General features: G+C 32.9%; 1 pseudogene; it reads right to left on the reverse strand.

The window, feature by feature from the left end:
- Positions 1-17,442: 17,442 nt before the first annotated feature.
- Positions 17,443-19,802, reverse strand: LOC142632518 (bidirectional sugar transporter SWEET3-like; annotated as a pseudogene).
- Between the last annotated feature and the right edge of the window lie 6,088 nt (positions 19,803-25,890).

The following is a 25,890-nucleotide window of genomic DNA, read 5'->3' on the forward strand; positions in this document are numbered from 1 at the left end:
CAAATGCCATGCCATTCTCAATTTTCACGCTGGAAAATCCTGTACGAAATCTGTTCCTCTTTTCTTCCAGACGTGATGATTTTCGTTATTTCCACAACTTGCTTACAGCTGTTGTGAGTCTTGTGACTTGCGAAAGACTTACACTGGACAAAATTCATAAATATGAGACGCGTTACGACTTACGACTAACAGCATTTACATAAAAGATGTGAAAAATGCTAAATTATAATTTTAGCTGTCATTCCCTTAAAATGTCATTTACATCAAGTATGTTATTTTTAAAATTTTTGACATCTTTATTATAGTGGAGTGTTATCTTTAATGCTTACTGTAGCAAGTTGTTAAGATTTATTATTATTATTTTTTCTTTTTCTCTTTCTCACTCTCTCGTGTGCCGTTTCTCCCTCTCTTATTGGATAAAAAAAAGAATTATAAATAGTAAATAAATAATATTTTAATTAAGTGGTAAATTTTTTATTTATTTTTTTTTATATTGGATGTATTATAAAGTAGAGTGTTAAAATAGATAAAATAATATTTTGAGATACTAAATACTATATTTTTTGACATATTTGATGAGATTGCTCTTATGAGTTACTACTAATATGATGAATAAAACACCAATATTTCTACTACTTGCCTCACAACAAAACTCAATTTGTAATGCATACTGTACTAGATCAGAAAATAAAGAAAAGCCTCTTCAAATTTAAGCAAAATCCCAGTAATTCCCAGCAAAACACCAATTGGGTCGGTCTTAAATTCCGCAATAAATTCAAGTATTACTTTATTAAGTAATTCTTATTGAGAAAATCTAGAGACACGACGATATTGAGAAATCACTCAAGTTTCAACCGGATTTTTATTTTAGTCAGATTTAACCACTAGGTTTTTTTGATGATCGATTTAACCACTAGGTAAAGTGTAATGTAGAGAAGCCTCGTATTGACTATTGTGACATTATGGTGTTGATTGTGAATAAAAAATATATGTTAATATCTATGTAATCTACAAAAAGTAATTAGGATTTGAAGCTTCGCATGAGCTTAAACAATTGAGAGAGTTTAAAGAAAGGTATTCTTTTGGTGTAGTTTTGGGCTCAATTACTTGTATAAAGTTATTCTAAACTATATAACGAATTGTTAAACTGTTATATCTTGGATGAGATAAGTCAATAGAGAAGGTCTATATGGATTTACTAATTTTGCCAACTATAGGAGGTTTGAATCTCCTTAAAGAGAATAAGATTTTCGTGCCTTTGTCCGACATGGTTAGATTAAAATTCCAAATTTCTTGTAGTTAAAATATTATTTTATTATAATTTTCTTCAAAAAGTCTTATTGTCTAAATTAGATTTTTACAATATCAAAGAATGTGAATTTTATTCTTATTTTGTGTTTAGTGAATTGAAAGATTTGTACGTATTCTTTTAGTGCTCATTTGGGAGGAAAGAATAGAATGAAATGGAAAGATTTGTGCATATTCAGCACTTTATTTTAAAATAAGGGGTCTAATAGTAATATTATCATAAAATAATTTCATTTCATTTCATTTCTCTCTATATTACTTCCAAATAAGATTACTTACATTCCACTAATTTGCATTCCTTTATTTTAAAACATTCAAACAATGTTACTTAATTCCATTCATTTTCTTTATTTTTCATTCATTTCCCTTGCTTATATACATTTTTTTCCATTCAATTCCATTTCCTTATGAACTTCCAAACGAAGTTTTAAGGTGAAAGATCTGCACCTAGAACAACAATGCTAAAACCACAAAAAAGTATACAACTTTTGTGGGTTGTGACAGAATTTATATACTTGTGGCAAAAATGGTGTGTGTGTATATATATATATTTTATGTTCGTATAGTTTTTCATAGAACGTACAATTGTAGACGATTCTAAAAGGTGCCTAGTGTTGCCAGTTGCAACTATGCAATCTGGCATTGCTTATGAAAGTTTGACTGTTTATTAGATTAGGTCCCAGCCTTTACCAAGGCACCATGTTGACATTTGTGCGTATGCTAGTTGAAAGTTTTGAATTTTGATAGCTTTGGAATGGAAAGACTTATTATTAGTTATAAAAAATTTATCCATAGATTTGACCTTAACTCCTTAACTCTTTTTTAATAAAAAAGTGATAATGTGTTAGCTTTATTTTTTTTATAATGTGTTTCTTTTTTCTTATAAGAAACACATTATAAAAACAGCACCAAAACAAAGAAACCTCCCCTCAAAGGCTCTAACTCGTTTACTTATCAAGTTGATAGCTTGATGGCTTTGAAAAAGGAAAGGCTTATTAGTTATAAAAAAGTAATTAACCATAAACTTGACCTTAACTCTTTAACATTTTTATAACAAAATTATAATTTTTTTATTTTTTTATTTTTATATGTAAGAAACACATTATACAAACAGCACCAAAAGGAACCTCCCCTCAGAGGCTCTGACTCGTCCCTTTATATAGCCATAAGCCATAGTGCCATACGTCTCGCCCTCCTCAAACCCACATATATCCTCTATAATTCCTAATGCTCAAACCTCCAACTCCCAAGCAACCAACAAACTCTCTGGTCTTTGCAACCCTTCTTTCTTCTTCTTTTTCAACCTAACTTCGAAGCCTCATCAGCCATGAATCCGATGAGTTCTGCATCTGAAATTACAGAAAAAGAACTTACCTTGAATGGCCAACTCCAAGTCAGTCAAGAAAACGTCTTTGCCCATCATGAATCTGAAGAGGTTTCAACAGAATTGAAGTTGGGTTATGGTTCTTGCATCACCACAGAGAGGGAATCAAGTGAAAACTTGGCCAGTTTCTCTCTGTCAGAGACGGCTCGCGCAATCAAAAGAATGAAACTTGAAGAAGGAGAAGGGCCTAACGGTGTGTCATTGGAGTTGAAGGTTGGCTTATTTGATCCTTGGGTTATCAAGAAGAGGATCACGTTTAGTGATATTAACGTCGCAAAGTCCAGGCTCTTGTTACCAAAACACTTGTTTGAGAAGCATATTTTGCGACAATGGGAAGCAAGCATTGAAAACATTAAGAATAATGGGGTTCGAGTTGCTGTTTAGGATTGTGATACCAAGTCCGAACATCAATTGCTGTTCAAACAGTGGGGTAGTGGGACTTGTGTCCTCATTGAAAACTGGAATATGGGATTTGTGAGGAGGAGGGGCCTGAAGGAAGCTGATGAGATTGGACTTTACTGGGATCAAAGCAATTCAAGATTCAGTTTTACCATTCTCAAGCAGGCTTCAAGCAATTAGTCCTCCACTGTTGGTCAGCTTCATTTCCTTTGCTAATTATGTAGTGCATCGGGTCTGAAAGATTGAAACATTGTTATTTTTTAAGCTAACAAGCCTTCGTTTTCCCCCTATGTAGTAGCTTACAACGCAGAATTTATTCTTTTTCTTTTTTAAATCAGTTTCCTTTCCTATGTTCTTAATCCGTCATGGAATTATCCAAAAAATAAAGCTAGATTTCGTAATAGTTAAAATCCGAATAGAGGTCCAAGCAAAATCTGAATGTGAATTTACTCAATTGTAGGTTTCTGTAATCCAGGGAAGGGTTGGTTCTTGTTTCAATTCAATGTATTTCTATGCTTTTACTTCCCGTATTTTTGGGGGTATCTAATTCTTCAGTTTTGGTTGTTTCCCATAAGAGCTGTGTTGCAGCATTCATTGGAACTGAAATAGTGGGGTTGAGGGTATGCATGCTTTCATAGGGTAAAGGAAACAATAGGACACAAAGGAGAGACAGCGTTGTACGTACATACGGGGCTCTCTGTACTTGTAATTTTTTTGGGATGAGGATGAAATACATGAATAATGGGTGTAGAGAATTAAAGATTGGTCAGCAGCTGAGCTGACAGCAGCTTATTATATTCTCCAGTGAGATTATGAGAAAGGTGTGTCCTTGTCTTCTTTGCATGTGTTTTACGTGGCCCAATATGAAACCTAGGGTATAACATATTGAAATTACACCCAGTGGCGGCGCCAGATATAGGTCAGGGTGGTCCCAGGACCACCCTGACCTGAATTCTTTTTTTTTAATATATATATATATATATATATATATATATAAAATAAAAAAAATTTATTTATCTACCTATAAAAAAAAATTAGGAACATCCTCAAAAAAATTAGGAACACTCTCAAAAAAATGTTATGCCAATAAAATTAAATTTTGGTAAATTATTTGTTACATTTTGGCTGGTACCAGTTTTTAGAAGAAAAAAAAGAAAAACTCTTAAACTGATAAACTCGTCAGCACAGTATGTCATTACTTGCGTCGAACACCTAAAAAACAAATCCAACTATCGCAAAGGTCGGCTTCTTCTTCTTCTTTGCTTCGTCTCAGACGTTCTGCTAGTCTACCTCTTCTTTCTTTTTTTACTCTAGTTTTTGCTTTGTCAAGTTTTTTCTTTAGTTTGTTTTTTAGACTTTTAGCTTGCTCACCCCACCCACATGACAAAACTTTGAAAATGACAAAACTCAAAAAGCTAACAAAAGATTTTGATTTCAAATTTATTTATTGAGTCTTGCCTCTTCCCAATATGATATACATATATACACTCTTATTATACTATTTTTTGTTGTTGTTTTTCATTATTCAATTACATATTTACGTTTTAATATTCTAAAACAAAAATTGTTATGTAATAACTAAATGATTTGAGTGTCAAAAAAGAAAAAATAATGATTTTTTTTATTTGAGTTTTACTTATTTGGATCAATAATTTTATGTTGTATAAGAAAATATAAATATTTTTTATTTTTATTTTTTTTTAGAAATCCCGAAATACCCTGAAACGGTATGTCGAAATAGATCGGTACCAAAATATTTCGTTCCACTAAACAAACCGAAACAAGGTCCAAAACGGTATTCATAACATTGCTTTCATGCAAAAAGAAAAAACTAAAAAAAAATTTGAACTAAAATCTAAAAAATAAAAAATTGTAATAGAAAATCTGAAGAAAAAAAATTGTAACAGAGCAAGCCTACCAAGGAACACCCTGAGAAACAATCCTGGAGCCGCCACTGATTACACCAGATATCTGGAATTATAAATGGAGAGCAATAAAAAAGAAGAAGAGGGGAAAAAAAAAAAAGCCAACTCATGGTGAGTTGCAGTAATAATTGTAAGAATTTTTTTTAAAAATATTTCTAAGAGCATTCCCATTAAGGATACTAAAAGTGCCATATGTTAAATTTTAGCACCAATACACCAAAAAACCAACTCTATCAAACATTTCAAATCTAAAAAATTTTAAGATATTGCTACAATAAAATTGTATCAATACAAGCTCACTATAGCACAAATCTTAAACCAAAAATTATTTTTTATTCCAACGGTAACTGTGCGTGTATTTCTTTTTTATTTTTCCCTTCTTCTCTCTCCTCTCTCACTTTCCTCCTCTCTTTCCCGTAGCTTTTGTTTCTCTCAGGTTCACGGTTTGAGCTCCTCCCCTCCAAGGTTCGTCAGTCAGGAACTTCAAAGCTCAAACGCCTTCGAAGTGTTGCCGCCGATATGGAGGTAGAGCTTGATGGCGGAGTGATTTACTTTTGTGGGTTGTAAATTTGTGATTTAGAATTGTGATCGGCATAGGTCTAGTTGTGGGTTTGTGATTTCGGATTGTGAACGGCCTGGGTCTCTGGGTTGTGGGTTTGTGATTTGGGATTGTGATCGACGTGGGCGTGAGTCTCTGGGTTGTGGGTTTGTGACTTCAAATTGTGATCGACGTGGGTCTTTGGGTTGTGGGTCTGGGTCATAGTGGGTTGTGGTGCAGTGAATCGACGTGATGGGTTTGCTTTTGTGGAGGTTTGCCGTGGTGGGTTTGTGTGTGTGTGTGTGTGTGTTTTGCTCATCAACGTGATGGGTTTGCTTCTCTATCTTTCTTCTTTCTTCTCACCGATCTGGATTTTGTGATTGTCTTTTTTCTTCTCGCCGATCTAGGTTTTGTGATTGTGATGGTAGTTGTTTTGCAATTTGGAAAAGGAAGGTAGTGGCTGGGCCTTTTTTTGTGTGTGTGTGTGGTGGATTTTGGTTGCCACAGTGGAGGTTGATGCTGGTAGTGTTGTGGCAGAAGTGGCTGCGACTGTTGCTATTGGATTTTGTGGAGGTTGTTTTTATATTATTATAAAGTATTGTATATATTATTTTAAATGAAGTGGTAAAAAAATAGAAATTTTGATATATGGTGTATTGTAAAATGAAGTGTTAAAATCAATAAAGTAGGTTTTTGAGATACTAAGAGTCCGTTTGGATAGAACTTATTTTGCTGAAACTGAAAACTGAAAACTGAAAACACTGTAGCAAAATAATTTTTAAATGTGTGAATAGTACCGTGGGACCCATTTTTAATGAAAAAGTTGTTAAAAAGTGAAATTTGTGGGACCCATGAACAGTGCATTTGTGCACTGTTCATGGCTGAATAGTCAAACCTTGCGGCTGGGTTTGAAAAAAAAAAAAAAAAAAGAAAAAAAAAGAAGAGGAAGCAAAACGCAAACGCAGCCATAAAAGCTGTATCCAAACGGGCAATAAATGCTAAATTTTTTATAACTTTTGATGGGAATGCTCTAAGCATTGCTCTTTTGACAAAGTACTCTTTGGATGAAGTAGATTATAAGAGCATTCACATTCCGAAATTCTATCTCATCCTATTTTACCATCCCAAAAAACTATTTTATTAATTATATCATACTATTTTACAATACTCTTAGCATTCTAACTTTTATTTTACAATATAACACATTAAAATAATATTTCTACATAATAAAATAATATATCCCAAAACTCGAATAAAAGAAAAAAAATCCAAAAACCCAAATCATGAAAGTGAAAGTGAATAAAATATTAGTAATTTTTTTTTTTTTTTACAATTGAGCTACAGTGCAATTCTAAATGTAGAATTGCACTGTAGCACAATTGCAAATTTTTTTTGCAATAGTTGGCTTTTACAAGTCCAGATGTGTGGGGGTTTTAGGCTTTTATGCTAAATTTTCCCTACATATGTCATTTCCAATGTGAATGCTCTAAGAGTATCAGCATCAATTATGATAAAAAAAATGTCATTTTGACATACTAAATAATTTTTCTATTTACCATACATCACATCTCTTATTTTAAGACATCACATATTAATATAATTTATGAAAACTCCTACCTTTTATTAAAATAAAATAAAATATTAAACAATGCCAAAGAATCTTTGGACATAAGCCGACCACTTTTTGGCCACCACCTCCTTCGCAACAACCACAACTCCATCACCAGTAATCTTCTACAATTTCGACCTCAACACCCACACCCATCGTGGCTCATCAATCACAACCCTTTGTTCAAGGGCGGAGCTATGTAATAGGGTGGGAGCCATGGCCCCCATTTTGAAAACTTTTAAAAAATATATAATTATTTTAATGTTTTCAAAATTTAGTCTATAAAAATAAGAATCGGCCCCCCTAAATATTTGGATTAGTCTAATGATGCTTTTAAAAAAAATAATTGGTCAAATAGTTATAGAGATATAACTTTATTTTTTGCAATTTTATTTTTTATTGTAAAATGTGCTCTTATATCTATTTAATATTTGATAAAATTTGGTACCATACATGTTTGAATCTATCTTTTTCAACCTGTTAAGTAGTGATTAACAAGTTATTGACTCGTTAAAAAAAAATGTCACTAGAACTACACATGAAATGTCTCTTTAGTTGCCATATAATGGGTTAGAGTAAAATAGTTTCAAATATGTTCAGAGCTTAACTTATTCCTCCAAGTTTTGGATCATTCATGTTTTTAAAAATTTCATTAATTCAATTGAAAGTTTTTTTTTTTTTACTTACTTTAGTATAAAATTTGATAATTTGTATTGAAAATGAAACTTTTTGAGAATTTCACTAAGAAAATAGTAAAAATGAATTTTATTTTATGAAAGACCACCATCAAACATAATTTTTATGGAAAATACTAAGTTTTTTTTTTCTTTGGGTGTGTGTATATATATAACTTATCAAACAAAAAAGTGTGTATATATATATATGTGTGTGTGTATATAATAAAAAAACGTGTGTATATATATATGTGTGTATGTGGGGTTGTCTTGATAAATATATTAGTGCAGTAATTTGACCCCTCAAACAAAAATTATTGGCTCCGTCCCTGCCTCTGTTGCTCCCTTCAACCAAGAAACCCACCAACAACGCCTCCAAGCTTTATGTTAGAATTCATGCACACACTAAGCTTCATCAATGGTGTAAACCAACTCTGTGATGAGAGAGAGAGAGAAAAATATTTGAATGTGTATGAATTCGTATATACAATAAACAAGCTCTGCTTCTAATATATGAAATAGAGAGGCGGGAAAAGAACTAACTAAATAACTAACTAACCAACTAACCAATAGGAAAATGTCAACTGTTCTACTATACAGACAACTACATGTAGTAGCTTAACACCTATATACAAACGACTTGCAGTTTAGGAATATATACAAAACTATCAGTTCTTGATCTTTACATTGCTGAACTACAACACATCATCTAACACTCCCCCTCAAGAGGAACTATAAATGTTGATTAAGTTCATCTTGGATAAGAGATATAAGAACTACTTTTGGCTGAGAGGCTTGGTGAATAAATCTGCTAGCTGATGTCTTGTAGGCACATGGGAAGTTTTGATCACTCCATCTTGGATTTTCTCCCTAATGAAGTGACAATCAATTTCAATATGTTTGGTTTTCTCATAAAATACTGGATTTGCAGCAATGTATAAAGCTGCTTTGCTATCACAGTAGAGAGAAGTTGGTTGTTTGCGTATGTGACCAAAAGTACCAAGTAAAACAATTAACCACACTATCTCACTAGTCACACTGGCCCTGGTTCTGTATTCTGACTCGGTAGATGATCTTGAGACAACTTGTTGCTTCTTGCACTTCCATGATATCAAGGACTCACCTAGGAACACACAAAAGCCAGAAATTGACCCAAGAAGACAACAGAGACTACGACGCGCCGTTTTGTTATTAACTTGTTGGGCTGGACTAGGCATACATGGATTACATTGTATAATTAGGCCCAAAACTTTTATTTTTAAAACTAAATTACATTTGAAGTCCTAAAAATCTTGCATGGTTATTTTGCCCCCCTTTTTTAAGTTTGGGTTGGTTGAAAAGCTAACCTTTTGTTCTATATATAACAAAAAAAGCTAACCTTTTATTTTGCCTAGCAAAATGGCCTGACAACCCAATATAACGTGATCACTACATCTTCTTGAATTGGTTTGGATCTTAGAGGTACTATGGATTATGTTGGGTTGAGAATTTTCCAATCTAACCCATGCATAATATTAGTATATAGTTCTGATAGTGATCAATCCATAATATGGAGAACCCTTACACAGGCAAGAATCTCCACGTTCGTGTTGCTTCACAATGTAGAATTGTTTTAGTAGAGAGATATAATTTTTGGGTAAGATTGTAAGTGTAACTCTTGAATTAGATATATTTGTTTATTAACAAATATGTCCATTTTCAATGATGCATGATTGTCTATAAATATAGGGACCCCATTTGCATTTGGACACAATTAGTTCTCTCTGCATACACAAGACTTCACAATTAACACTTGAGAGCAAGCAAATTTCGAAGCATAAGAACGTAGGCTAGCAACGTTTAAGATAGATTGCACACCAATACACTCTAGAGTGTAATGTTGTGTGTACACATGACATGTGGTTTGACTCACCATACTCTCACATTATTAAACCCTTTGAATGTGTGATGCCAAAAATGTGACCAACTAATCATCAAGATGCAAGAAAAGTGAGAGGATTATAAGTGCATGATTCTAGCTCCTAGATCATACATATGTTAAGGAATTTTATTGTATTCCATGAATGCAAGATTTCAGTCTCAGTGTGCCCCATGATATGCATGGTAAGTTAATCATTCTTCATGTGTATGTGACTGTACTTTTGGTCTCAGTGAGCTGCTGTTGCTTGGTTCCTGGATGCTGACTTTGTAGAGAGGTGATGGAGATATACAACTACTCTCAATCAGAAAAAAGTTAAAAGTATGAGAATGAAATTATTCATTTATTATTCAGGATGCTGAATATCAGAAATTGAAGCCTATGGAATCAACTCAAGATTTTCAAATAACTGAAAATTTTAACTGTCATAGGAGAGGTAATCCCCATTGGTTCTTTCATAAATGAGTTTCAGAAATTTTAGTTGTCATGAATATTTATATACTTCCTTTCGAAAATTATCTTTGCACGTGTATTTCAGAGGTAATCCCCATTTTCTTTGCACATGTAAGAGCCAAGAACATCACACATAATAAACAGTATGTCATGGTTACATTTTTATTAACATATCAGGATTGCTTTTGTTCATACTTAGCCTTTGTAGTAAAATATTATATCTGATCTTGAAAGATTTTCCCATTTAAGTCTTTCCTTTTCAAAGCTATCAAAATCTACAACTAGCACACACAAGAGTCAAACTTGGTGATTTGCTAAAGGCTTGGACACAATCTACTGAACAGTTACAGTTTCATAAACCATGCCATGATGCCAGATTGCATGATTGCAAATGGCAACCCTTTTCATCTTTGAGAATTATCTATTATGGCACTTTCTAGAAGCAGGTCTTCCCCCTTAATTAAAAGAATATGTTTCAATTCACTAAAAATGCAGTAAGAAAAAAATTCACATCCCTTACTATTGTAAAAATCTCATTTAGAAAAGAATACATTCACCTTCTTTTCTACGTTTTGTAGATAATGTCAAACCCATAAATCTTAAATCAGTTGGATAAAATTTCAAAAAACAGCACTTCTTAAGAAGCTTATGATGAAAGGATCATATGAGAAATAAGGAGAAGTACATGAGAAAAGCTAGTAATACATAAAATGAGCATCCGTACCACACAGAGATCAACTTTGTTACTATGATGGAAAAATGGTTATATTGGCTACAATGTAAATACCTCGGGGAAAGAACATGATGCAAAAATTAATCAATGACCCCAACAAGCCTGTAGAGAAATATAAAAGAGCATTGACAACCTTTATATAACCACAACTAATATGTATTTGATTAGTTCTTATCTGCATAATTGGGGTCAGAACCAAGTTCTATCCTCTCTCCATTTTTTTTTCCCATGCTTTTATTTTTAATTCCAGACCATCTAGTGTAATTTTATAGCCTAGGTTTCAAAACCCTGCACTCACTGGAGAATAAAAGCTGCTGTCTGCTCAGCTGCTGACCAATCTTCCAATTCTCCAAGACACCCTTTATCCATGTATTTCATCCTCATCCCAAATAATTAGTACTAATCCAATACATTATACAAGTACAGAAAGCCTTATACAAAATTGCCTTCCCTTTGTGTCCTATTGTTCCCTTGCCCCATCAAAGCATGCATACCCTCCACCGCTCTATTTCAGTTCCAACAAATGCTGCAACTCATCTCTTATGGAAAACAGCTGAAATTGAAGGATTCGATACCTTTAAAAATACAGAGGTAAAAAGCATAGAAACACATTGAATTGAAATGAGAACCAACCTTTCACTGGAGTACTAAAAAATACAGTAAAATTTTGATCAAATTCACATTCAGATTTTTCTTGGACCTGCATTCAGATGTTGTAAACTGTTACGAAATCCAGCTTTATTGTTTGGCAAAACATTAAGTAGTATGTAGAGAGATGGAATTTGTATTTTAAACAAAGATAGGAATTTACTCAATTGTATCAACTAGTAACTAGATGAGTAAAGTACATATCAATAATATCAAAGCTATACAAAAGCTCCATATTAGGCTAATCCTATGGTTCTGAAATTAATCAGGTACACTACCACAGCTTCCAAACATGACCAACATGATAAGAACGAAGGAATGGAAACTGATTTGGAAAAGAAAAAGAATGAAACAATCCACTGTTCTATTTTCTCCTATACAGCTATCTTGTAATACCCCAAGTTGTACAAGCTAGTACATGGGTAAAAAAGAAGACAGATTAGCTTAAACTAAAAGTTACCATCTTTCAAGCTTCGACATCAGAGGTATTAGACAGTTACCAAAGAATTCTATGAGGATTAATCACTCGAAGCCCGATTGAGAATGCTAAAACAGAATCTTTTATTGATTCGATCCCAATAAAGTCCAATCTCATCATCTTCCTTCAAGCCCCTCCTCGACACAAATTTTTCAGTCCATTGTCCAATGAAGCCGTATGTTGCATTAGTACCTGTCGCCTTATTAAAGAGCAATTGATGTTTGGACTCAGTATCACAATCCCAAACAGTAACAGCAACTCGTTCCCCAATCTTAATGCGGTCAACGCATTCTTTATCCCAATTTGGCAAAATATGCTCTTTAACGCCAAGTTGTGGTAAACGGAGCCTGCCTCCGCCTCGGAGCTCACTGTCTGTAATTCTCTTCTTGATAAGCCAAGGGTCAAAACCAGTAGGCCCTTCTCCTTTTTCAACTTGATGGCCATCAAGTTTCATTCTTTTGTTTCCACTAGATGTAGCTGGCAGAGAGGAATTGGCCAGGTTTTCATTTGCTGTCCTCTTCTTGTTGATGTAAGAACCACAACCCAACTTCAATTCTGTTGAAACCTTTTCAGATTCATTATGAGTTTTGGTTTCAAGCACGTTTTCTTGATGATTTTCTGGAATAGGTATAAAATTATGGAAGATCGGATCTTCCTCTGTACGTTCAGAAGCAGAGGAAACAATAATCTCATCAGTTGTGAGATTATCTTTCTTGGCCTCAAGTGTTTCCGATGAAAGTTCTCTGTTTTGGCCATCTTTTCCTTCTTGGTTTCGCTTGGTTTGTAGCACACTCATAGGCTTCTTCATGGCTTCAGAGAGTGAAATGCAGGACCTTAGGCTTAGAAGAAAGAAATGGTTACAGAGAGTTTGTGTGTTTCTTGCAGGTTTCTTGGAAAGAAGAGAAATATGAAAGCCTTTGAATTTTTGCCGCCTCTGTGTTTTTCTTTTTATACCAAAAGGGAAATTAGTTAGTTAATTTCGTTGGGCCATTGAGCCAAAATTGTCAAGAACCCATTTTTATTAGGCTGAGCCTGGTGATGATTTTGTTACTTTGTCCACATAATGGTCCAATGCTAATCCATCCCTCTTGTGGGGGAGTAGATCTAATTTCAGGCTTTGGGTCTTGGTTCAATTGGTGAATCATTAGTCTAACTTGCAGACCCAATTAAATTGAAATAAAAATTAATACTACTTTATAAAAAAATACATAAAAATGTTTAAAAGTTGATTGGTGAATTTATAAAAATACAAAAATAAAATTATACAAAATATTCATAATAAAAAATATAAGCTTATTGTAAGGACACAATTCAAATTCCCAAACCACGACTGGGAGGAATGGGCTTAAAAGGCCTTTCTTCACAATGAATTTGTAGATGATGGGTTTGTAATCTAGATTTCAAGGATGGTTTAGACAATAACAAAAAGAACGGGCTTTGGGCCCAATGGAAGAAACAAAGAATCGTTTGCAAAGAGTAAGACTGAGAATTCCTCCTCGGACTGTTTCCGAGGATAGTTTCTAATAGTATTTCTCAAGTTTGGAGTATTTCTCAAGTTTGGATACAAATATTGATTATCATACACTTTTTCTCTCTCAAAAAGCTTCCCCTTTCTTCGTATCCCTTTCCTTCTATTTATATCTTCCACTTTATGGTTGCAATCCTGATTTTCGGATGCTTGTCCCATCCATTCTTCCCTAAAGCCCGCTGGGATTAGGGACCAAGTTCCAAGCTCTATGCTCAGGTCCCATCCTTCCCTCTATTAGTCAGCGTATCAATTACAGAGCTTTTAATATATGGGCGGTGACAGCAGCTTTACTTTAGACATTCCACCGCTCTTTTTATTGTCCTCCACGTATACAGCGTGTCCTCGGCTTAATATTCCGAGGACAAATCTACTCCTCGGACGTTTGGGATATTTAAATACTCCATGATCATTTTGATGTTTTCGGATTTGGGTTTCTAGCCCAAAAGACTTCGTTGGGCCGCCCTTCATAAATTGCTGGGCCCAATACCCCTACACTTATAATGATGATATACTTTAACACAATATTTATTAGGCAAAAATGCGCTTTTGGTCCCTACATTTTGGGTCAATTCCTATTTTGGTCCCAAAATTGATTTCTTTGCTAATGTCATCCCTAAAAAAAGAAAATCGTTTTTAAAATGGTCCTTTCCGTCAGGCTAGAAACGGAGAAATCTGACGTGGCTAACGGAAGGCCTTATTTGCTGACGTGGCGCTGACGTGGCTATTAAAATATTATTAAAAAAGATTATTTGGCAAATTTTAAATGCCATGTCAGCATTTTAATTTTTTTAAATAAAGCCACGTCAGAAATTTTATATAAAAAAGAAATTAAATTTAAAAAAAAACCTTAAATCTAATTTAATTAAAAAAACAACTTGTTTCTCAAAAAAAAAAAAAAAAAAGGTGTTTTTCGTGTTCTTCTCCATCAAACACAGGAAGAACTCAAACCCAACAACAAACACAACCCAACCTTAAATCTAATTATCTCTCCTCTCTCACTTCTTTTCTTTGCCCTCTCTTCTCTCCCTCTGTTCTCTGTTCTCGCCGCCGAGACCTAAACCCACCAACCCAGCAAACGTCGCGGCGGCTTCTTCTTCTCTCCCTCTGCTCTCTGTTCTCGCCGAGACCCAAACCCACCAACCCAGCACCCAACGTCGTGGCGGCTTCTTCTTCTCTCCCTCTGCTCTCTATTCTCGCCGAGACCCAAACCCACCAACCCAGCACCCAACGTCGCGGCGGCTTCTTCTTCTCTCCCTCTGCTCTCTGTTCTCGCCGAGACCCAAACCCACCAACCCAGCACCCAACGTCGCGGAGGCTTCTTCTTCTCTCCCTCTTTCTCTGTTCTTTGTTCTCTCTTCGTGGGTCTGCGTGGATCGAAGGAGTCATGAGCGTGGATCGAATGGTGGATCAAAGCGTGGGTCTGTTTGTTCATGGGTCGGAGCGTGGATCGTAGGAGCATGGGTCCAATTTGGTTGATTTGGTTTGTGGGTTCTTTTTTTTCTTTTTTTCTTGCTGTGGATGGTGGTGATTTCTTGAGAAGTTGTGGAGGAGGAAGTGGTGATTTCTTGTTGTGGTTGATTTTTTTTTTTTTTTTTTTTTTCTGTTGCTGTGATTTGGGGTTGTGGCTGGTGGGTGACGGTGGAAGTGGTGGTCAAATTTGTGGGTTTGGCCGTGTGGTGTGCTGTTGGTTTGGGTTTTTGTTTCTGTTGTGGTGTGCTGTTGTGAATCTGCCGATCTGGGTATGTGTTTGTTGTTTGGTTGCTGGGTTTCTTTTTTGGGAATGTGGGTTTGAGTTCTTCCTGGGTTTGATGGGGAAGAACACGAAGAACACCTTTTTTTTTTTTTTTTTTTTGAGAAACAAGTTGTTTTTTTAATTAAATTAGATTTAAGGTTTTTTTTTAAGTTTAATTTCTTTTTTATATAAAATTTCTGACGTGGCTTTATTTAAAAAAATTAAAATGCTGACATGGCATTTAAAATTTGCCAAATAATCTTTTTTAATAATATTTTAATAGCCACGTCAGCGCCACGTCAGCAAATAGGGCCTTCCGTTAGCCACGTCAGATTTCTCCGTTTCTAGCCTGACGGAAAGGACCATTTTAAAAACGATTTTCTTTTTTTAGGGATGACATTAGCAAAGAAATCAATTTTGGGACCAAAATAGGAATTGACCCAAAATGTAGGGACCAAAAGTGCATTTTTGCCTATTTATTATTGAGCTCTCATTATACAAGGCCAACAAAAATAGCTCTTTTTTTATTTATTAATTTTATATATAGATTAAATATTGGGCTCTCATTATACAAGGTATACAAAAATAGCTAATTTTTTGTTACCCAAACAAAAAAAATCAAATCCTTAAATTTCATATATAAATATACAGGAATTAATATTCAAACAAAATACAATTATGAAAAAGAAAAAAAAATAAACATATGTTATTTGGGTCATGATGTTCAAATTTGAATATACTCAACCTCAAACCCATATATATATATATATATAGATTCGTGACCCAATAAGAATCTTGGTTACATATATAGTACAATGGGATTAGGGACTTAGGGGCCGAGATATGAACCCAAAAAAAAAAAAAAAAAATTGAAAATCCGAATTAGCACCCATATAATGTTAACAACTATCAACAAATGAAAAGACAACAAATCTTGAAACCTAGATTTCCAACAACACTCAATCACATCATCCAAATCTTAACCCAAATTTTATCCCCAACAACTCTCAAATCCCAAACTGATATTTTATCATCCAGTAACACCCAAATTAAACTCTCTCAATTGTACTGTCTCTTTGTTTATACTTTTTTTTTTTTTGGTTTTTTTTTTTTTTTTGGGTTTGGTCTCAATGTTTGTCTCTTTACTCTCTCGCATATTATATTATCAATATTAAGTATTTAGTTTTTACTAAGAGAGACAGAGAGAGTAAGACCTTTTGGTTCTCACATGACTTATATTTCAGTTCTCATAACTCATATGTATATAATTCCTCATTTTCTCTTAACTCATTCCACACCATATTTGGCCCCCATAATTCCCTTGGTTTTTGATTTGTAAAAAGTAATTTTGAACTTAATTGGTAGAGCCAAATACGAAAATACATTTATCACGAGTCAATCCAACCCATCATTATATATGGTTGGGTTTAACAAACTCAACCTAACATAACCCATCATAGAGGTTTAACCCATGTGGATCGGGTTGGATAATATTTTTTTATTTTAAACCTGAGCATTAGAATGGTAACAATTAGCTGTATTACAAGTGCCCTCCCATCTTCCAAAACATCTGTCTAGTTGGACAAAGTTTGGAAGAAAGAAAGCTTCAGGTCCTGAATCGAACTCTCACTCCCTTTAAAGGTTCGAGCATTCATTTCCCACCAAATAGGATATATTTTATTCTTCTCATGTCTAGTTATAATGCTAATGATAATTATGCAAATTAGCAGTCGGTTTTGTGATCTGCTTATGTAAGAGCAAATCTTTTTTTAATTAAATTTGCTTATTAAAATGGTGTTTCAGTTTTAGCTTTTATTTTTCAAATGGGTACATTGGTTTTTTTTACCGTAACAGTGAATTTAGTTTATTTTGTAGCAAGCGTAGTTAAATGATCAGAATTCATGTAACAAAAATTAAAAATAAAGATCTCCCTTTCACAAACAAACCTCTCGAAACAGTACAAAACATTACATAAGATTAAAGACAATAAATTTGCATGCACGTATAACATACATGCATCGATCGATGTCTGAACCGTCTTGAAATACAATTTATAGGGACCCATCTTAATTTTGGGACACAACTAGTAAATATAACGGAGCCTATGATCAGAACTTAATTAGTTAATTTCTTCAACTTTTTCCAGTAGTACGTACTGTCCTTGATCACAGGCTGCAACTGTTTCGATTTCTCATCATCCTTTTCCAAATCCCATTTTTTTGTTCTTCATGATCTACAATTTCCCGTTTTCTGTTTTTAAAGTAGAGCACGAGTTGAAGGAAGCCTAAAGGACAACCAAGCAGATTCGGGGCCAGCCAAAGTTTAGAAATTCAAGTTAGAAAATCCAAGTGCATGTACGTAATTTTTATGAGATAGAAGTTGTTTCTCAACAAATATAACTAGAGCTTAGACAAACTGCAAGAAATAGATCATAGCTTAGTAGTCCATAAGCCATGAATGATCTCTCAGACATCATTCACTAATTTAATATAAATATAAAACGACATCACTGCGATGATCTCAGCGTCTGCATCAAATTTCTTAAATTATTATTTCTTTAAGTAAAATTTGTAATAATAGTAGCATCATTCACAAAGTTTTGTATTGTCCACGAAGTAATTAGGTTGCATCGAAGAACACTTTCATGAGATTACAATAATCAAAGACTCACCACAACCACCAGTGGAGAACCATACATTGTTACAGAAGCCAGTAGCCCAACACTCCCAACAAATACCTTTCGATGATGGTGATCATGGAAAACAAAAGCTGAGATAATCGCAGTGATGCAGAAGCCTAAAATACCAGGTGCCACTATCACAGCTACCTTCATCTGCGCCATCATGGTTTTCATACATCAAGATTTTAGTGTAACTCTTCACCTAGATATAAATGCATGCATGTGTGTGTATATATATGTATGCACTATTTCCATGTAGCAACATAGAAAGTCTAATTTTGTTTTGTCACGAAATATATACAACTTGCAGATATTATAAATAGTGCATTAATTCAATATGCATACATGTACAAATCAGTTCAAATGAAAAACTTGACTATTACCTCTCACGGATGCATGCATGGGAATAATAATAATATTAATTATATAATCGAAACACAATAAATTTCACAAGTTGTTGAAATGACAAATTGAGATTAATGCAATACTATTTTTGTTGAAGTCATGCACCATTAATACTACTTTTCTTTTGTGCACGATCAGAACCTGTTATCTCAACAGTCATGAAAAATTTTAAAATATCATGAAATTTGTTTGTATCAGACAAAGCTTTGCTATTAGAGTGAAGTGTGAAACTTAACTTTTCTCAAGTAGAAGCGTACTAGAAATATATATATATAGATAATGGAGGACTCAAGAAGAATCCCTAGACAATTTTCCCACCTGTAGCTAGCTAACGACGGGCAATCCATACCAAGTATAAAGGAGGCAGTTAAATAGTGCTATGATCAGTGCCGGCTTAACACTAAATGCAATTGATGCATTTGCCTAAAGCCCAAAGTATAAAAAATGCCCCAAATTTTTGTTTAATTAAGCCTAAATATTAGCCAATAAATAAAATAGCATTTTTTATCAAATGAAAAACAAGAAAAAAAAAAGAATGATAAAAATGTTGCGTTCAGAACATTTTTACAACAAATCCTAAGTTGCAAGTTAATGAGTTCTATTGTGAATATAGCATTTCTCAAAAATAAAAAAAGAGCAATACACAAAAATTTACAACATTTCTCACAATAGTTGAGTTGACTATCCTTTACTAGTATAGTTCTTACCTAGGTCCATCACTAATATTGCTCTTTTACTTACTATTATCATTCTACTACATCAACATGTATGAAAAGTTTTGTCAATTTTTTTGTATTTATAAACTTTCTATAAAAAAAAAATTACATGGTTCATGTTAATTAATAATAATTTTGTATCTAAAACATTATAATAGAGTTTAAATAACATTTAACTTTTTTAAATTCATATTTAAATATATAAAAAGCTTCAATTTCAATTTTCACCTTAGACCCCAAATGTATCAAGCCACCCCTAACAATGATGTATGAAACAAATGAAAATTCCTCTGTGCTTTTCTTCCTTATAACTCTTAAGAAAGTTAATCTGGAAAAACTTAAAGAAATCATGATAAAAAAAATATAAGTTACATATTCAAATGGTTCAAATTTATCAAGTACTGCTAATTGGAATGGACTAAGATTAAGTCAGCCATGCATGCATGCAGTGGAATAGCATGTTGACAGTAGTACATGGGAGCCGTATAAAGTAACAAAGAAGCAGCTAACAAAGAAGCAGCATTTCCTGCAAGCAAACAGAAGTCAAGAATGATTAGTAGATCGTATAGGTGAGCTTTTTGGCCATAAATTAATACTACTACTTGGAAGCTGAGAAAATAAGCAAAGAAGAAGGTACCCATGACTCCCATTGCCAGGTGCAACCTATCTCCCATGTTTATTTAGAACCGCGGTTCTAAAATGAAGATGTGGTCCCAACAACAAGAGTCTCTAAGCAAATACTTAAAGACTGCTGTGTGACTTTTTAACATCTTTCAGGGGATATAAATAATGGGGAGACAGTTAAAAGAGAACAATAAAAAATTGTGAGAAGAATACTAAGTTACAACAGATTTATTATATAAACCATGCAGAGACACCAATCACAAAAAATAATGCATTATTTTTTTATTATATTGTTAAACCTAGCTAGACAACATAATCAATAAATGTAATAGCTATGTTAAACCTAATAATGTAATAGCTATGCTAATAGTTATTCAATTACAACTCAAGATTTATTTTAAGATGAATCATTAAGAAATTTAAATTAAGCAAAATTTAATAAAAAGAAAACCTGAATATATCGAGTTATCAACAACAACAAAAAAAATCACACAAATGCATGACACTTTACCATTTATTTCTACAAGTTTTCATATTTTAACATCATTATGACTTTTCATTATCTATTATCAACGTGGGTGGGTGTAACTATTTTATTTTGTAAAGTTTGTATAATATTTAATTTGTATTTTTATGCAATTGTCATTATATATTTATTTGTCATTGTTTTTATAAAGATATTCTAAACTAAATGACAAAACTTAACCTACGTGTATTGTATTAATTATTGACTCAAGGAGTCATACCTATCCATACATATATAAATAATACACTATGTGTATATACTTAACTAATCAAATGTTGTAATTTTTTTTCAAAAAAAAAAAAAAAACTAATCAAATGTTTGAAAAATCACTAATTTTATTGTTTTATTTAATCACTAACTTTATAACAAGATGTTATTAATTATAGGGTAAAATATTATTTTGGTCTCTAAACTTAAAGAGTTCTTTTTTATCCCTAAACTTTGTAAAGAATTTTGTCAATAGTTTAGAGACAAAAATAGGAATATGAAAAAAGAATTTGTTTTAATAATTTAGGGATGAAAAACAAATATTTGTTAAAATTTAAGGACATAAATAAAATATTTTCAATAGTTTAGAGACGAAAGATGAAATTTTTAACAGTTTGGGGACAAAAAAATGAACTTCTTAAAGTTTAGAGATGATAATCAAACTTTTAGTAAATTTTAGGGACCAAAATAGTATTTCACCATTAATTATAACATGATAACAATACACACATATGTAACAAACCTTCTATATTTCCTAATTATTAAATTATATAAAGTTATATTATATTTATATTATATACGCATACATTCACACAAATAACATTATAACAAAAATAAATAAACAATGCATACAATTAATATCAAACACACACTCACACAAATAATATATAAATTTATAATAAAAAGAGATACACTTATAACTCACAAACACTCACTATTTACTCTTAAAATCAAAGATACCAATAGTCCAATAGAGAAAAGAGATTCATGAGAGAAAAATCTGTAATTTATGTTATTGGTTGGTTTTGGGATAAATGGATTGTTTTGTGTTATTTAGTTTTAGATTAAACTAATCTACGTCAAAATGTGCAAGATTTAAGTTAGGGTGTGCAAAAATATTTTTAAAGGTAACTTCAACTAATAAAATAATATTTTATACATTTAATTTTTTCTTATCAAGTTAGGCGGTTCATTTGAACTCCTTGAAGCATTAGTGAAGCCGCCCCTCATAGTTATGTTAAACCTACTAATGTGATAACTATGTTAAAGCTAGGCAACACTGATGTTTGCTATACCTAAATGATTAGGATGTCATCATATCTCCACTATCCAATTGGCAATTAATAATATTAAGAGAAGTATTACGTCTATAATATATTCAAAACATCTTCACAATAAATCATAAATAGTAAATTATTACTCATTTTAATTTAAACTTATGAATAAAATTAATTTTTTTATTTACTAGTTACAACTAGTAATAACTTTTCATCTAATTTTTGTTGTAAAAGTATTATGAAATTCTTGTGGATATAGTATTTCTAATATTAAAGGTATTATTTGGTTATAGATAATTGTGAACTATTTGGTATTACCAAATGCTCTTTTTACTTTTATTTTTTTTTCAAAGCAGAAGATTTATCGTTAATGTTGTAGAATATATTACAAATAGAGAAGTGTTGTCACAATTGCATGGGCTACAAGGACGAATAGGAATAAGTCAGACATGGAGGGGCTAGTTGGTGCTACCAGTATCTAAAGGAGTATAGGGTGATTTTGAAGTGGGCTTGCAGTTTGCACATGATGTGGGGATCCATGAGTTCAGTTTAGAGGGTGATTCTCTAGTTATTTCCAATACTCTAAGCGAGCAGTCCCCTCTCCCTTCCTCTGTGGCTCAGGTTCTTTATGGAATTAACGATGTATATCATATCCTTGATTTCGATCGAGTTGACATTTTCCATGTTTGTAGGCAGGGTAACAAACCTGCACATTTGCTAGCTAACATTTTTAGGGTTATGGTATTGTTGTTTAAACAACAGTTTTCAGTGTTTAAACATTACAACACATATTTTCAAATCACTTTTTAACCCACACATATTTTCACAATACTTAAATAACGTTAATAGAAATCTCTTACCAAACGTGTCCTTAGACATTGAAGATTTTTCTACTTGGATCGAAGAAAGTCCTTGTTTCTTAGAACAAGTTCTTCTCCATGATGAATTTTTTATTTTTAATTATAAACAAAAGTCTTTGTCTTCCCATAGGAAAAAAAAAAATTGTTGTCTTGATTGTTGATGTGGCTTCCAATTTCATTAAAGAATTAGGGCTTACTGATATTGGTAACTCGTAAAGCCGGTGTTTTATAATTTTCAAACCTTTGTTTTTTTTGGGTAACAAATTAGAATTCAAACATGTTTCTTCAACAAAAAAAAAAAATACAGTTAGGATTCAAACCTCTGTGTTGACAAGAGAAATATAATATTTTCTATAATACAATTTCTTAAAATATCATGTTAGCAAAACAAGAGCAGTGTTATATTTACAGTCACAAATAATTGAAATGTCATGCCCAGTAAACTGAGATCTTGATCACAATTTTCTATCACAGTAACATAATCTAAATATTACTATAACTAGATCTTGATCATTTAACAAATACACCATACATTTCATTATTTATTTTGCAATTCATCCTATTAAAATAATCTACTTTCTAGCCATAGTAACAGCAATAACACTAGCAACAACCCACAACCAAACTCACCGCTGCCACTACCATCGCATACCATGACCCACTGTGACACAATGCCAAGACCCACCCCACCGCTGATCTGAACCCAATGCCACCGTCAATTTGAACCAAATTGCAAGTTGGGAATGGATTATGCACTTTTTACATTCCCAGAGGAAATGCTCTTAAAAAAGTGAAATTTAAAAAAAAAAATTATATTTAGTTCAATTTCGAAATGGGATATCATAAGCATTTATAAGGACAAAATTTATTGTTTCTTGTGCCAAAATTTGAAGAAACTCTCTTACTTTCTCTATCTATTAAAAAGTTTTTCCTCATTATTTTCTCTTATTTTTTTCTATCCTCCCTAACATCCACTCTACCAAACACATTCTAAAAGAATCAATTAGAGTTAAGGTCAAATACACTATTAGTCCATGAAGTTTGTCTTCTAACTTCTGAGCATACCTTTACCTTAGAAGCACATAAAATTATAAATCAATCATTAAACATTCATGAAGAAATAAATTCACATCTCTTACTATAGTTACTATTGTAAAAACTTCATTTAGACAATAATACATTCAACTTCTCTTTTCCTTTTTGCAGATACTGTCAAAACTATAAATCTTAATTTAGTTGCATAAAATTTCAAATCCAGTACTTCTTAAGAATCTTATGATTAAACGGATCATATAAGAAATAATGAGTTACATGAGAAAAACATGTAACACATAAATGATCATATATATTTACCACACGAGATCAACTTTGTTACTATGATAGAAAAATTGTTTTTTTTTTTTTTTTTTGAGGAAAATGATAGAAAAATTGTGATAGTAAATAATTGAAATGTCATGTTTAGTAGAGAGAGGATTAATTGCTCGAAGCAGATCATATTATAATACATGCATTTATATTTTGGAGTTTTTGGTTGACAAGAATCTTGTCCTTGCTCACAAAGTACTTAGTCAGAAAGATAGCAGATAATATTATGTTAACTAACATTTACATAACACAAGATTAAGATATTGCTGCATTCCGGCCTTTGATTGACAAGATTCATGTACCATGCCATAGACTGTGTGCCAATGAATGTACAGACGTAGGCCCCAAGAATATGCACACACACGAGTCAAACTTGATGGTTTGCTAAAGGCTTGGACAGAATTTAATGAACAGTAAAAGTTTCACAAACAACCCCATGAGATGCCAGATTGAATGATTGCAACTAGCAACCCTTGGCATGTTTTAGAATCATCTATAATGGAACTTTTTATGAGCAGATCTTCACCTTAAGAATATACTTAAATGTTTCAATTCACTAAACAAGCCTTACTATAGTAAAAATCTCACTTAGACATGAATACATTCACCCTCTTCTCCATTTCGCAGATAATGTCAAAACTATAGATCTTAAATCAGTTGCATAATAGTTGAATCCAGCACTCTTTAAGAAGCTTATGATGAAAAAGGACCATATGAGAAATAAGGAGGGAGGTACATGAGAAAAGCAAAGCAAGTGATACAATGGAGATCAACTCTGTTACTGCGATAGAAAACTGTTTAGATTGACTACATTTGTAAGGAATAACATGATGTAAAAACTACTTAAGGACCCCTACCATCCTTTTTTTAAAATTTTAATTTTAAACCATCTAGGGTATGTTTAAACAAGAATAGGAATTTACTCAATCAAAGCTAAACAAAAGCTTCACACCAGGCTAATTCTATTGTTCAGAAATTAGGCAGACACTACCACAGCTTTCAAAGCTGACAACAGGCAACAGGAAAAGAATGAAGGAACCACAACTGAATTAAAACAAAAAACATAAAAAGAATGGAACAGGTAATTCAACATTCTTCAATGTTTCAAGCTTCCACACCAGAGATATGAGACACTTAGCAAAGAATTCTCTTATAACATAGGTGAATGGCAAAAAGAAAACTTGAAAACTGGTAGAGAGAGGATTAATTGCTCGAAGCCTGCTTGAAAATGCTAAAACTGAATCTTGAATTGCTTTGATCCCAATAAAGTCCAATCTCATCACCTTTGTTCAGGCCTCTCTTCCACACAAATTATTAGTCCATTTTTCAACGAGGACGTAACTCCCACTACTTGGCCACTGTTTGAAGATCAACTGATCTTCTTGATGCTTTCAATGCGCCTTGCATCCCATTGTGGCAAAATTTAGCTTTATTGTTTGGCAAAACATTACATAGTATGCAGAGAGAAGCAATTTTTATTTTAAACAAAAATAGGTTTTACTCAATTCCATTGTATCAAACAGTAACTAGAAGAGTACATACAGTAAATGTCAGTATGATCAAAGCTATACAAAAGTTCGACATTAGGCTAATTCTATTTTTCTTGATAAGAACAAGGGAATGGAAACTGATTTTAAAAAGAATGGAATAGGTAATTCACTGTCCATTTCTCCTATACTGTAATACCCCAAGATGTACAAGCTACTAAGATTAGTTTAGAAGTTACAATATTTCAAGCTTCCACTTCCTAGGTATTAGACAATTACCTAAAGAATTCTACTTTAACAATAAAGGAACTGCAAAAGAAAACTAGTAGAGAGAGGATTAATTACTCGAAGCCCGCTTAAGAATGCTAAAACTGAATCTTGAATTGCTTTGATCCCAATAAAGTCCAATCTGATCACCTTTGTTCAGGCCCCTCCTCGTCACAAATCTCTTCTTCCATTTTCTAATGAGGACGTAACCCCCACAAAAGTTCTTGAAGATCAAAGGATGTTCGGACTTGGTATCACAATCCCAAACAGCAACTCGCAACCCATTATTAACGCTTTCAATGAGTCTTGCATCCCATTGCGGCAAAATATGCTTCCTAACCAAGTCTTCTGGTAACAAGAGTTGGGAA

The sequence above is a fragment of the Castanea sativa genome, chromosome 1 (genome assembly GCF_040712315.1).
Source record: "Castanea sativa cultivar Marrone di Chiusa Pesio chromosome 1, ASM4071231v1".
Lineage (NCBI taxonomy): Eukaryota > Viridiplantae > Streptophyta > Magnoliopsida > Fagales > Fagaceae > Castanea > Castanea sativa.